The sequence below is a fragment of the Littorina saxatilis genome, linkage group LG1, assembly GCF_037325665.1.
Source record: "Littorina saxatilis isolate snail1 linkage group LG1, US_GU_Lsax_2.0, whole genome shotgun sequence".
Classification (NCBI taxonomy): Eukaryota; Metazoa; Mollusca; class Gastropoda; order Littorinimorpha; family Littorinidae; genus Littorina; species Littorina saxatilis.
Genome location: NC_090245.1, coordinates 61561205 through 61576423, shown reverse-complemented (window position 1 = coordinate 61576423; position 15219 = coordinate 61561205). Strand labels below are relative to the sequence as shown.

General features: G+C 40.2%; 1 long non-coding RNA gene across 2 annotated transcripts; it reads left to right on the top strand.

Annotated features, from left to right (window-relative positions):
* The first annotated feature begins 12105 nt into the window (after nt 1-12105).
* Nucleotides 12106-15219, top strand: LOC138975809 (uncharacterized). Of its 2 annotated transcripts, XR_011458760.1 has the most exons (3): nt 12166-12416; nt 12640-12720; nt 13715-15219. It is a non-coding gene; the product is annotated as an uncharacterized lncRNA (long non-coding RNA). The 2 variants fall into 2 exon arrangements; XR_011458759.1 differs by having other exon boundaries at nt 12106-12720.

Below are 15219 nucleotides of genomic sequence, written 5' to 3'. Positions count from 1 at the left end.
TGTAATAAAGTTCTGAGTCTGAGTCTCTCTCTCTCTCTCTCTCTCTCTCTCTCTCTCTCTCTCTCTCTCTCTCTCTCTCTCTCTCTCTCTCTCTCTCTCTCTCTCTCTCTCTCTCTCTCTCTCTCTCTCTCTCTCTCTCTCTCTCTCTCTCTCTCGTCATGTTCCTGAAATCCAGTTTCTCTCACTGGGGATCGCTTGTGTGGAATTCACTTCCAATATACTGCAAAACATCCTCTTGTCTTTTAAAGAAAATGTTCGAAAATATCTTTGTCAATGATATTTTGCTCCCTACATTTAACAATTCGAGCTATTATTACATCACATCTTACTCATCATCTTAATATTGTATGATTCTTGTTATTATAACTATCGTTTTTGTTAGTTTCGACCCGATTACAAATTCAATGTAAATAAGTTGGCTGTTTTAACCGTGTTATATTAAAATTCTAAACAACGAAGTGACTGTGGTAAGAGGAACAAAGTTTAAAAAAACCAAAGGAATACTGTACTCACCGATACAAGAACGAGACAAGACGGTACGAATTTTCGCTTATGGAAGCTTCATCAGGAAAAACAAGAACACAAAAGACAACAAAAAGCAGACGCAACACTTGTTTCCCCTCCATTTTCTTTCAAACCTTGTTCGTTCCGTGTTGCGTCTGCTTTTTGTTGTCTTTTGTGTTCTTGTTTTTCCTGATGAAGCTTCCATAAGCGAAAATTCGTACCGTCTTGTCTCGTTCTTGTATCGGTGAGTACAGTATTCCTTTGTTTTTTAACCGTGTTATATTATGTAATGTAGGGGAAAGTCGCTAAACCTGGAACAGTTAAGGAGAAACAGCCGTACCAGACAAAAAAATGGATATTGCAAAGCGTTCTTTATATTGTCACATACTAGACTCTATCAGTAAATAAGCGAACCACAAAAAATAAAATAAAAGTCAGCAACTCATCAGACTGATCATAATAAAAATGTCTGCATTTGTTCCAGGTTGGACGCATGGGTGTGTAAAGTGGAACACTGTGTTGTCAAACTCGGAACACATACAAACACACCCTGACTCTCTTTCTAGCTCTGTCTGTGTCTCACACACACACATATACACCCACACACTCTCATTCACACACAAACAAGCACACTTTACCACACACACAAGATAAATAAATACGTCATAACATTTTGATTAAGCCAATTTATGTAAATGTCTATTTTTCAACATCATATTTTGATTTTTATCAAGGAAATAACAAATCGGATAACAATTTAAGCCTTAAATGTAAAACAAAAAGATAAATAAGGGCTAGGTCTAAAAAGGACTGAAAAACAAAACCTTAAAAATTTTTTTTTTTAAAAATAGGCAAAGAACCGATTTCGCAGACAATGTCCTTTGTCTTCTACTGTCAGCGCAGTCATCGTGTGATTACTGTGTGCACTTCTGGCACTATAACATATCCTCAGGGGAGTTGGTGCCAAACATGAAGCAGTACCACGAAATTTCGCAGCTTCATTTGTACCCCTCTTCTGTTGACAAATAGATATAAAAGGGCTACCTGCCCAATTGACTAAATGTAAAAATCATTACGCATAAAGTCTCAAAGCAAATAACTAAGAACAGATTTATAACTGATTTTGCAGACACACAAAAATTGCTAAGTACAGATTTCGAAGTCCTTTTGTCCGCTGCTGTCAGCGCAGTCCTCGTGTGCCCACTGTGTGCACCTCTGGCACTGTATCATGTTCTCAGGGGAGTTCGTGCCACACATGAAGCAGTACCAAGTGCTTTCCCCCGGGATAGAACGCATCGTCGAGAATGTTCTCCTTTTTTCCCTCTGATCAGAAGATATTCCCCTCTTGTTTCTCTGAGCAGAAGATTTTGTAGCTTCATTCTTTCCTCTTTTCTGTTGACCTTTTTGCAAGTGAAATCTCCAGCTTTTGCTTGTAAGGAGAAGATTGTTTTTTTCGTGATGATCTCTTCGATGGTTGTGCGTTGCAGGACATCAGCAGCAGGTAAGCTTACATTTGCTGCTGACACCAAGCAATCATAATGACCAGAATCTCCATGTACAGTGTACAAAACAACGATGGGGGTGACGTTGGCAAATTTATTTCAGCTTCAAGAATGCTATTGATTAGTTCTTGTTCTATCTCTGGTGTTAACGTAGAAGGTCTTCCTGTGAACTTTACTTCTTCTTTTGCAAATTTGTTTGTTTCCTTCTAAATGACTTTTAAGAGTTGTGACAGTAACACCATATGCTCTTGATGCGCAACGCAAACCCATATCTCCGTTTTTCACTGCCGACAAAGCGCAGCCCATTTCTTCTGGTAACCACCGCCGTTCGGGTCTCATAATACTGTCAAACAAATCAATCAATCATTCAATAAAACTTATAGAAAGGAAAAACACAACAAAACTGAAAAGAGAATTGAATACGTGAATAAAACAGCAGTGTTCTGTTTATTGTTTTATGAGGGTAAGATGGAACAGAATGCGGCAAAGCTGGAACACTGTTCCATGTTTGCCTCTCTTATGTGTTCCATCATTGCCGCATGGCACCTGCATGGATTTCGCGTTTTTCTGTTGGATACACGTGACGTTTCAAATCTTTTTTTCCGTTCAAGTTATTGCAAATCTATGAAGGTTTATCACAGCAATCAACATTTTACGTGAACGTATGTAGATAAAGAGTAATAATACGAATTGTAGACGGTAGAAATAAGAAGAAGAAGGAAGAAAAGTTTAAAAAACGTACCATTTTTTTTGTTTTGCCGCGGTAGTCATTTTTTTTTGCTGGAATAATATCAAGGAATGTCACTGGACATTTCTGCAAAACAATTGTTCATGAATTGTTCCCCGTTGATCGCATATTGAGGTGTTCCAAGTTGGCCGACTGTTCCGGGATTGGCGACTTTCCCTTATAATGTCATGTATGTCTATTAGGGACAGGTTGGAAGATTAGGCATCGCCTAAAATCTTCATCCCCGCGTAATAAAGTTTTGAATCTGACTCTCTCTCTCTCTCTCTCTCTCTCTCTCTCTCTCTCTCTCTCTCTCTCTCTCTCTCTCTCTCTCTCTCTCTCTCTCTCTCTCTCTCTATTTCTCTCTCAAAAGGGGGCAAAGCTCCTCCTGCTTATTCGCTGTGTACTTTAAAGGCACAGTAAGCCTCCCGTAAACCATCACAGATACTGTCAGGCTTTTACACACAGTACTTCCATTTGAACGCTCACCAAACGGGAACATCCTAAGTGCCCTACGTAAAGAGCGAGCAATTTTTAAAGAATTAATTTTGCAGATTGTCTCGGACACTTTTTGGACCCATCCTGAACTCAGGTCAAAAATGAGTTACTTCCCTTCGGGTCTCATTCTAAACTGGCGATAGCCGTGGACCGAAGAATGTTTTTGGACCGTGGTGCGTTTTTGCGCTAGACCTAACTTTTAAAATCTAAATAATAAATTGACAGCTTGTTACACAAACATTCTTTAATCATAAAATAATTCTTTTTTCATCAAGACAAGATCAGTACAATTCGAAGTTGTGAAAGTTTAAAAAAAGAAAAGCCCGGAAGCAAGGGTCGTAGCAGACGACGGTTTATGCATATCGCCAGTTACTCTCAACAGTCAAAAGCCATCGCTAGAGTTCTTGTGAACCACAGCCGTTTGTTTCGTGCATAAAAACGTGCTATTGCAGATAAGCTCACATCGAGTCGCATTCAAATTACTAACTGACGATTACATTGTGGAAAAGGGAAACTGGATCTCAGGGGTAAGATAAACCACGCAAAAATAAATTCTTTGAAAATTGTTCGCTCTTTACGGAGGGCACCTAGGATGTTCTCAAGCGGTGAGTGTTTAAATGAAAGGGTGTTTGTCCTGTGTGATACTGACCGTATCTGTGATGGTTTACTGTGCCTTTAAGCAAGACCGGAATGCCCTGTGGACTGTGGTCACGAGCGCTCAGCGGAAGTGCGAGAGAAAACACTCAAGAGAGAGAGAGATGAGCAGAACTCAAATTGCCACTCAGTGACAGGCGGAGACGGAAGCCACAGGAAGTAGTGTTTAGATACTGTCCAAGTTACGTCCCTTCCTTTCACTCAATGAACCGTCTGTTCGTGACGAAAACAAGCGAAGCCGCACCGTTGACCTGCTTGGTTAAGGGATTAATTAAATAATAGCTCAGCGGATTTGTTTCAACTGTTGATGGGGCGTTCTCTTCTTGCCCTGTTCCCCAGTCGGTGAGAATATGCGGGTCACAGTTTGCTCATCTCTATTTTGGGATGCAGGTGATAGCAAGTATGGTAGATTTATGAAATAGGAGTGTTTGAAGGGGTGTCTGAAAAGTGTAAGGTTGTTTCCTGCAATTTAGCCCTTTTCCTTGTGGACTGTGGTATTGAGTCATATAGAAATCAACATATGGTTCAATTCAAATAAAATTCAAACAGATAGGCTGCCGGACATTTACACGGCTGATTAGCCAATATACTCAAAAACAAATAAGGTTGTTAGTTAGACAGATATATAGAAATCCAAAAACAAATAGACTGCCAACGTTCCAAAATTAGGAATCAAAAAACAAGAAAGGTATACCGAGCAACAAAAGAAACGCGAAAAAATTCGTCATTGTTTCATTGACAAAATCTCCATCAATTATAGAGTTAGAATTATTAAACCACAAACGTTTAATGAAGGCATGTTTGACCTTGCTTTTGTGTGATTATGTTGATGCTGTGACTGTTTTAACACACGGGACAAGCAGGTTTATCGTTTAACACATAATGCGCGCTCGCAGCACGTGCAAGTAGAGCAGGAGAAATCTGATAGGTGAGATGTGTTTACTAATGCATTAGCAACCAAAAGACGCTTGCTGCCAGTCTCACTTTTGAAACAGCCAGGATGCCAAGATTGACACCACCAAAATGCCAGGTCGATTTAAAGCTGGGGGTGATCCAGAAGCTATGGCATGTGCTTTAAACGTGCATGTGTCAACAGTTTATCACCTTCTGCAATGTTCTGGTGACATTGGAAGCACTGCAGTTATGCAACGCGGTAGATTTTTTCGCATTAGGCCTAAAAAAAAAATAGGTGTGGTTACGGTAACCCGACCTACCCTAATTTTAGGGGCCGATCCTATAACTTTTTATTACATTTGTCAAAAAACAAAACAAAAAACAAACAAAAAACCGAGTGCAGAAAACGCAATGAAAGCGAAAGCGCCCGAGTCGCACACTTATTTCCCTGTCAAGTAGGTTTAATTTGTACACATTAGAAAAAAAGTTAAAAAAAAAAAAAAAGTGATTGCCTACCTACCTACCCTATTTTTTTTGGCTATGTTACCGTAACCACACCTATTTTTTTTTTTGGCCTTACCCCAATAAGACAAGATCGCAATTTCTTTCCACAACGTCTTCGACATCGATTCAATTCAGCCGCTGACACTACTAGGAACATCACTGGAAGCAACCAGTGTCCGATCAGTGGCCAGAGAACGCGATGAAGGCTGACTGAGCTAGACCTCCAAAACTTCGTTAACGTTAAACCAGCTTGTCCCGTGTGTTGAAACAGTCGCAGCATCAAAATACTCAAGCAACAGCTGTGTCAAACATGCCTTCATCAAAATGTTGTGGTTTGATAATTCTAACTCCATAATTGTTCGAGATTTTGTCAATCAAACATTGCAGAATTTTTTCGCGTTTCTTTTGTTGCTCGGTATATGTTGTTGGAACGTTTAATTATTGACAAAACAAAACGTTACATTCACAGATATGTCGACCCAGCGGTCTTTTAAGTGCATAGACAAACATTAATTAGACAAAACTTATCTTGACACGATGAACATTTTGTCAAAATAAGAGTTGAAAGTCTTCAGTTGCCTCTAAGTGTAATAAATAAGACGTTGCGCTCCGAACCCGGCGAACACGGGTCTAACATTTATTTTTTATGTTATTTTGTACTTTTGTTTTCCTGTTTTCTTTTTTAAATAATTTTGGAGTGCCTGTATCAGTTGGCAGGTTTTTGGTTGTCCCTATCAGGAATATTTTTCGAGTCTTCATCTATATGTGTATGGGAATGGATATATATGTTTGTTTGAGTGGGAGATTCTTTTCCCATCTTACATATTACCTGGTCTAAACACAGTAGATTGTATGATGAGAGATCATTTATCTGTACACAGAGTGGCTATTTTAACTTTATTTAATAATCGATTATTCACCTTGCGCACAACTACTTAGGTGGCTAGAGACCTAACTTTTTGTGCTGAATTTTGAACAGGTATTTTTAAGCACAGAATGATACAATTTTGACACATGCTATTGCTATGATACAAAAATAATGTGATCTATTTATTCTTAAAATTGTTGATCTTGACTGCCCCTACCTTACAAAACAACTAATAACTTTAAAATAAACACTCTCAGGACAATAATTCAAAAAAGATACCGTTTCCTAAAATTTCAATCACTTTTTTGACAATAAAAATCGAATTTTGTCAAAAGTCTTGGTATTAATACTCAATTTAAGTTCATTCACAAACCATAGCAATTCTTTTCGTATCGCAACTTTTAAGGGAGAGAACCTGCACATTTTAATGGAAAACGGAGTAACATCCCCGGTTTTTCTCAACACATGCTGCGGTCACGCTCATGGGTGGTCATCGCTGTGATCGCTGTGACACAGTAATCATCCTAAAAATATTAGGCGTGTTTACAAACCTAACACATTTGCGTCAGTGCATATCCGCAAATGAAACTTTATCAATAATTTTTCTGTAGACATGCGGAGTCATGCATTTTTTAGACACAAGTGAACAATCATATTACAAGTTTAAGCACTTTTTCCAGATCATTGCATAACATCTAAACAAATTACTGTAACACTTCACACTTTCAATTGAAGTACGTCTAGTATGTTGGCAAAATATTCTAAATGTTTCAAGCCAAGTCAAATTTGTCGCAATAATGTTTTGGCCAAGTGAAGATATTCAACCTGATTTCCTCGAATACTTTGCCATAGTCTCAACGGACAAAATGTGGCCTTTACACTGCAGGCACATGTGTATTCAAAATAACAACTTATCTATTATGTATTAATAAGCCCACACACACAAACACACACACGCGCGCACGCACGCACACACTCTCACTCTATCTTGATATCTCTCTCACACACACGCACACATATTGACATACATGTGCACACATACACACGCACACCCACACATGCCAGATACATACATTCTAACAAATACATAGCTAAATATGAAAATACCTGAATTCATACATATATATATGTCTACATATCTATATCTATATACGGCTTGTCTGTGTCTGTCTGTCTGTCTGTCGGTCACTTCGCGATGCACGGCCAAAGTTCTCGATGGATCTGCTTCAAATTTGGTGGGCATATTCAGGTAGACCCAAAACACAATCTGACCGATGAAAATTTTCAACACGTGCTTTCAGCGCGCAGCGCTGAACCGATTTTGGTTTTTCTGTACATCCATTCCCGGTAACTCTTCCTTATCTTCTCCAGTGTTTTGCGCGTTTATCTCCCTTCCTTCGTGTGGCGTCAATCGCGAAGCCGGGTACCGGTATTCGGCTCTATTTCTTCCCGGCGAAGCCGGGTACCCGGCGAAGCGGGTATTCATCTAGTACATACATACATGCTTATTGTAATAAAAGCGGGTTCCGTCCGTTGTGGTTGTGTGAGTATAGACGTTGTGGGGAAGACGCCCGACAACTCAGCACGACGACATGTGACGGTGACCTTCTTTTTTTCCTCTCACACAGTCGGGACGGGGCTCTTTGCGAGCCGTTCCCACTGGGAAAAGGAGCTATTTGACGTTGTGGCCAAAACGGAAGATAGAAATTGCTCTTTGCTGTTAAGTCGAGTTCACTTTAATCAAAGTGTGTGTTATGGACGTACATTTTGCAAATAGCTTTAGAAGAAAAGAAAAAAATCAACACATTACAGTAATAAAAATAAAATAAAAACCATAAAACTAACATCGATAACAAATGAACACACAATTCAATCAATTACAACATGTTGTTTAACGAAAACACATAAGCCCCCTTTTTTCAATCAAGTGTAAGAATACACAAACTTTCTCTCCATGCTTGTCCAGTCCTAAATACCATCGCCTCACCTTCAGTTTAAAAACAATTTATCGTTCCTCTAAACTGACACTTAAACTTCCGCTCCTTGACGCACCCCCCCCCCCCCCCTTCACCTCCCCTCATCTTCTCCCCTCCGCCCTTGTGGGCCACTCCCTATCCACACACACAATCACACTACGGCCACACACAGACTCTCACCCCAGAGATGTACTCAGTGACACTCCCTCCATTCTCTCGCAGACATTCCAAGAGATAACGACTGTTGACGAGTCTCGTACATTGGGCAAAACCAGGGGGACCATTATTTTACTGTCCTCTTTTTCAAACAGGTCAACAGACACATACATACATTTGATATCACTTCACGGACATCAACAATACAGTTGTCTGTGGACTTCTCCCAACCAAGGAAGCCTTTCCTTTGCCCAAAAGACGAGAATCGGTAATCAGTGTTTAGGTAATTTATCGGAGAAAAGAGATCTGTACTTGTCTATAATATTATTTGGTATTTGGTCTAAGTACCTTAACAGGTGCTTGCCCAGTCTCCCATGAGTTCAACAATTTCCCCCGGGACTCCGCAAGACATAGCCCACGTTGCGCCGCCCCTCCTAAAACTGTGACAACTAAAATTCCCCGCAGCAGCTGCAGTAACAAGACGCAAGCGTTTATTAAATTTGGAACCTTTGAGTGGAAAGGCTTGGGACTTCGAGGGTGCCGCGCCCAAGATCCGAAACATTGCAGTTACCGCAGTAACGGGACACAGATAACACAGGTAGTTTTTTCTTTGCGTTGGATCGTTTTACTCCAAGTCACCACAATTGTAACACTGTCATGTTCGGTCATAAGGAAGCTGTCTCCAGTCAGCTGTTTTGTCGGGTCAAAAGTTCCATCGTCTTGAAAGAGGTTTGACTTCCTCAACAGTCCAAAGAAAAGAACCAAACAAGCCGCCCAAAACACGTTGAAACCATATAGAAGGGTGACATGTTTAAAGGTGGAGTGTGAAAGGTAGCGTGGCATGTTTAGTGCACCGATGCTTTTTGTTGCAGCCTTCTTACTTATCTACGTATGTCTGCGGTGTTGCGGGTATGCAGTAGCCGGGACTTCTGTATGCTGTAACCTGGTGTTCTGGTGGTTTTCTGTCGCTGTTGTTGTCCCACCATTCTACATTTCTTACCATTTATGGTAACTACGGGGAGGACCTTCAGTGACTGAGTGAGGCGCCTGATATCTCCACTGATCCCTGCTTCGTTTCCACGCCAGCCGGCACTTCAATCAACGGAGCAGTTGTGGAGATAAACTATTTACGGGTCGCCCACTCAGTGGCAAAAATCTAAGTGTACCATGTCATTGCACCCTATTTACCACCTAGTCATCTTTCATGTTTGGGATTTTATTTGAGTAGTGACAACGTGGGGTGTGTGACACCTGCATAACTCGGGCTTTTAGGCAGACCAGTAACTTTCCTATCTATACACGGGATCAGCGTGTTATTATCATTTTCTAAACTTTATTAACTGGCATTTTTGTCAGTGACCCCTTTTTTACGTTTTGAACGTAAAAACATCTTTTGGAGTGAAGTCTCGAGGGAGGTGGCGTGATAGTATATAAACAGGCGTCTGAAACTTATACTTTTGTTGATTCTATCTATTTGTATGACTGCGAGAGTGGATCGTGGTGTGGTTAGTTAGTTAGCAGTAACTAACCGTTCATAATCACCTTCTGTGATCTATTGAAACGTGACACTCTCTCTGTCTTTCTCTCTCTCTGTCTGTCTCTCCCCTCTCTCTCTCACTCTCTCTCTCTCTCTGTCAGTCCGACTTGTCTGCCTGTATGTCTGTCTGTCTAGCTCTCTCTGTCTGTCTCTGTTTCCTTCCTGTCTCTGTTTATCTGTCTGTCTGTCTGTCTCTCTCTCTTTCTCTTTCATATCGATTATTAGTTTCCTTTGACAAAATGTCAGCAACACGCTCTCTTTTTTTTTACAGAGCAACACCATAGACTTTTAGTTTTGTCCCAAAGATCACTTTCCGGTATTCTTGAGCAGCTTGTTTTCAATTGGAAAGAGTCTACAGTTGAAACTCCTGAAAAAATCGGAACAATTTCGAAAACACCAGATGTTTTCATGTGCGAGGAAAGTGCACAATGTGCCGTTTCCGAAGCAGGAAAAAAGGCAGTTGTGACACTGTATGGTGGCAGGATGAGTGATCGGCTGAATGAGCTGAGATACATAAAGTACATGCTGAATATCTCAAGCCGGTGCAACCAAATGTGCTCAGCCTAAAGTCTTACCACCCACGTTGTCGGCTGCAAAGTTAAACTGCTTCAGGACATACTTCCAAGTCCAGGAGTGGGGGTTCAACGAATGTCGTCCACCAAGAGACCCACGGCAATGGGGATGGAAAGAACATCAAGGAATGCTGCTTCCAATTCCCTGTGACAGAGATACTGCCCCAGATGATCTGCGTCGTGTCATCCGATGTAAGTGCAAAAAAGACTGTAGAACAGCAGTTTGTACGTACAGAAAACACGGGCTGGTCTGCACTTTGAGCTGTGGAGAGTGCAGCGGCGAAAGTTGTCTGAACTCCATTCAGACAGTGGACCTCGAAGAGGGATCTGACGAGGAACTAAGTGTAAGTAAACAGTATTTTTTCGACCAAACTTCACGGGGAAGTGTTCTTTAATTTTTCGGGACAGATGAGAGGCCTGCAAAAGACAAGTTAAAGATACTGGACTTGTCAAATCCAGGTGCACGGAGCCCCTGGGGCTTTTAGTCATACCTCAGGCATCTATTCCTTTGAATAAATACCAAGTTTCATTGACTTCCATCGAACTTCAATTTTTTTACGAATTAATTTTTAACTCGGACCCGCCGGTCCTTGGCCTATTTCTTAATTATTTTTAGATCTGCATCATCTTGAGGATCACCACATGCACATAGAATGACACGTCACAAGCAAACTAGGTCACACATAATTGATGAGCTTGTAGGAAAAAAATGGAGGCTCATTCAGTCGTATCGAACCAGGGTGTTAAGAAAAGAACAAAACGCAAGGGTCCCCGGCCGACTGTACCGGATTCAACCAAGAAGAAACGAAAACGCACTCGTGCACGTAACTATGACACGTCGCGCGTGTATATCGGTGAGGAGCTTGCGCGTTGGAACGAAGTGAAGAATTAATTTGGATTCATCACCAATCCGCAGTTTGCTCGTCACCTGCTGAACAAGTGGGTATTTTTTCATGCATTTCATGAGATGTTTAGGATGCTATTTATGTTATGTGATGGAAGTGTATATTGGACTTGTTTGTGAAAAGTAAATTGACCAAAGAATTACTGAATTAGGGTGGGAGGGATTTGTTGTGGAGCAGAAATGTATCACCGTGAGTCAGTAAAAGTGCCCGTTGCCCTGACAAACTGTCGATACTTTGCGTTCGGCGTTTGCTTTGATTACTGGGAACTTGCGTAAGCTGCTGTCTTGTTTAGTGTCGTTTAGTCATCATTGCTTGTGGTGTTGGGATTCCCAATTTATAACCTGTAAAAAGGAAAATGTATGCACGAGGTGTTTGACGATTTATTTCGGATAAGCGAACCGTTTCTTTCTGCGGCCATTTGCGTCTGTTATGATACTATTTATAGAACTATGCAAATGAAATATTACAAAACATAGATCGGCGCATTGTGCGATTTCTGCTCTACACTGTGTGTGTGTGTGTGTGTGTGTGCCCCTGTGTTCTATGTGCCCTCGTGTGTGTGTGTGTGTGTGTGTGTGTGTGTGTGTGTGTGCCCCTGTGTGAATGTGTGTGTGTGTGTGTGTGTGTGTGTGTGTATGTGGCCATGTCTGTGTATCCCTGTGGTTGTGGCTTGTGTTTTTCATGAGTCTTGAACATTATTTATTTATAGGACATTTACTTAATTTTTCTTATTTTGTGAATCAGCATTGAGGCTACAGCAACAATGCCAAGCAGAACACAGGCAGGCGGTACTTCTTTTGATCTCAGTAGGTAGTTGTATGTTTTAAATTATCAATAAAATAAATAGTACAAAAAAAGTCATAATTATAGTTGTGAGATATATGAAGATGGAAGTGTGTTTGTTATTGGTGTAAAAGCCAAACAGTTAGTTGATACTAAATAATATTATGATTTGTAAACGATAACAATTAAGCTCAGGCTGCTGGGCCATAGAATATCATGCCTCACGCCTAACGTATATCACGTATACATCATGTCTTTTTTTGGTTGGACGTTGTGGCAGTTGTAGATTAACAAGCATTGAAATGATGATGGTGACCAGGATGTTCTGAGAAGAGGGTGAGCTTGCTTGTTACATAATTCATATTTTGTATTTTTCCATGTTTGAAAATATGTGTCACTATCTGTGTCTAGATCATCAGAAAATAATGAAGAAAGCTGCGTGAAATAACAAATATTCTGAGAAATGGTTTCACTTAGACTAGAGTTAAAGTATAGTGGTATTGTAGTTGAATTTGCAGGAGAGAACTGTTGATTAGTTAACATTATATGCTGCTTTCAGCGACAAGAAGTTTCATGGATCAAGAGCTGGCAGGACTGTGAAGCAGAAAGAGCTATCTCAGTCTTTCATTGACCCACTAGAGTGAGTTGTTTTTCTTTGATAAATATTGTGTGGGTGTGTTCAAAACACATGCTGTTTGTTGTATACGTATTAAAACAATATTTATAAAATAAAGTTGATTAATGTGAATACTGCAAATTTCTGTGTATGATAAAATCCTTTTATGGTTACAAATGGGTATTGGGATTTGTTTCATTTATGATTGATCAGAACAAATATATTTCTTTTCTCTTTTCTTGAACTCTGTGTGTCGATACTGCTTGGCCAAAATATCTCATTCTCATTGAGTGAATGATAAATTCTTCAAATAAGTTTTTCTGTTTTCTGTCAGGAACTGGTTAATTCTGCAGATTCCAATAAGCAATAAATTGTGCATTGTGTAAAATTTTTATCTTTCAGGTCATTATTGGAATGTTCAGAAACTGCTTTGACTATTGTAGGTATAGGGGCTCTTTGTGACACATGTACCCATTCATTAATCTTACTTAATTATCTTAGTTTTCCCTCAATCATTAGCTTTCAGCATTTAATTGTTATGGGTAGCAGCTCAAGACAGCTACACTAATGGTAGTACTAATTGAAAAGTGTAGTGGATCTAAGACTAAGAGTTGATAACATATGTTTCCCATGGCTTTACACAATTTGTACTACCTAAAGCAAGTGAGTGCATGTTAGTTTTAAAACACATAGAGAATACCACATGGTTTGCTGTGCTGTACCAGATTGACAGGAGCTGTTTTTTCACATATTGAACTGCGAGTGAAAGTGAGGTGTACAGGTGCTATGGTCGCATGCTTTGCGGAGACTGCAGGCTTGACCCATCTCAGTCTTTGGGGATGGTTACCCGAGACTATTTAAATGTAGTCTCAGCAATGACTCATGGTTTGTCATGTTGATCTTTTAGTTTGGTAACGACTGACTAAATGTTTTATATTGCTTCACGCACCTTATTTTTTTGTTTTTAGAGCCCTAATAGCTTGTGTAATTTTAACTGATATTGTTTTTCTTTGGTTAGCCTCACAATTGAAGTTACAGTTGAGTCTGGAGAGGATCAGGAGGACTAGATGATCCTGATTATGATCCCAACATCACATTGACAGCGATTCTGTAAGAGATTTGTTATTCTGGTGTTACCTGTGATGGTTGGCCCCTGCGATGAGAGGACACCTCCCTTCAAAGGACACCTAATATTGTCCTTTTTCTATTATCTCTACCAGATTATACCTGTTATGACAGGCCCCCTGCATTGCAGGTACATTTTTGTCCTTTCACCGCAGGTATCACTGTACTTTTTTTTCTACTCCCTTTGGAATATTATGGTGTTAAAATACACAGTCTATAACAGTATTATCACAGAAGGGATGTCGTTTGGGTCGGCCCTTCTGCCAATCGCCGATTTATTTTTACTTTATTCGAAACTTTCATGTCCCTATCGGCCAAATGTCCAAAGAGTATTCGCCTAAATCGGCCAAAGTTTGTCCATTTTTGACTCACATGCGAAGCAAAAGTGAGTCTATGTACTCACCCGAGTCGTCCGTCCGTCCGTCCGTCCGGACGTCCGTCCGGAAAACTTTAACGTTGGATATTTCTTGGACACTATTCAGTCTATCAGTACCAAATTTGGCAAGATGGTGTATGATGACAAGGCCCCAAAAAACATACATAGCATCTTGACCTTGCTTCAAGGTCAAGGTCGCAGGGGCCATAAATGTTGCCTAAAAAACAGCTATTTTTCCCATTTTTCCCATTTTCTCTGAAGTTTTTGAGATTGAATACCTCACCTATATATGATATATAGGGCAAAGTAAGCCCCATCTTTTGATACCAGTTTGGTTTACCTTGCTTCAAGGTCAAGGTCACAGGAGCTCTTCAAAGTTGGATTGTATACATATTTTGAAGTGACCTTGACCCTGAACTATGGAAGATAACTGTTTCAAACTTAAAAATTATGTGGGGCACATGTTATGCTTTCATCATGAGACACATTTGGTCACATATAATCAAGGTCAAGGTCACTTTGACCCTTATGAAATGTGACCAAAATAAGGTAGTGAACCACTAAAAGTGAACATATCTCATGGTAGAAAGAGCCAATAAGCACCATTGTACTTCCTATGTCTTGAATTAACAGCTTTGTGTTGCATGACCTTGGATGACCTTGACCTTGGGTCAAGGTCACATGTATTTTGGTAGGAAAAATGTGTAAAGCATGTGAGTCGTATGGGCTTTGCCCTTCTTGTTTTGTATCCACTCCCACCAATATTGATCTATTTTTATTGTTAGATCTGTAAATTGAACAGGTTTTTGAAGCTACAGCATACAGGCTGGTGTCAAGCTTACCCGATTTGTGGCTGAAGGTTGTTTCTTGATGACACTGACAGGCAGAAGAATTAAATGCTCTTGCAAGTACTTTCACTTTGGAGTGTAGATGTCATCTGTCCCTGTCAAGTCCCTTATTACGAAGGATTGTTGTTTGTCTTGATGGCATTAACTGGAGGAAATAAAAGCAGCAAAGCAAAA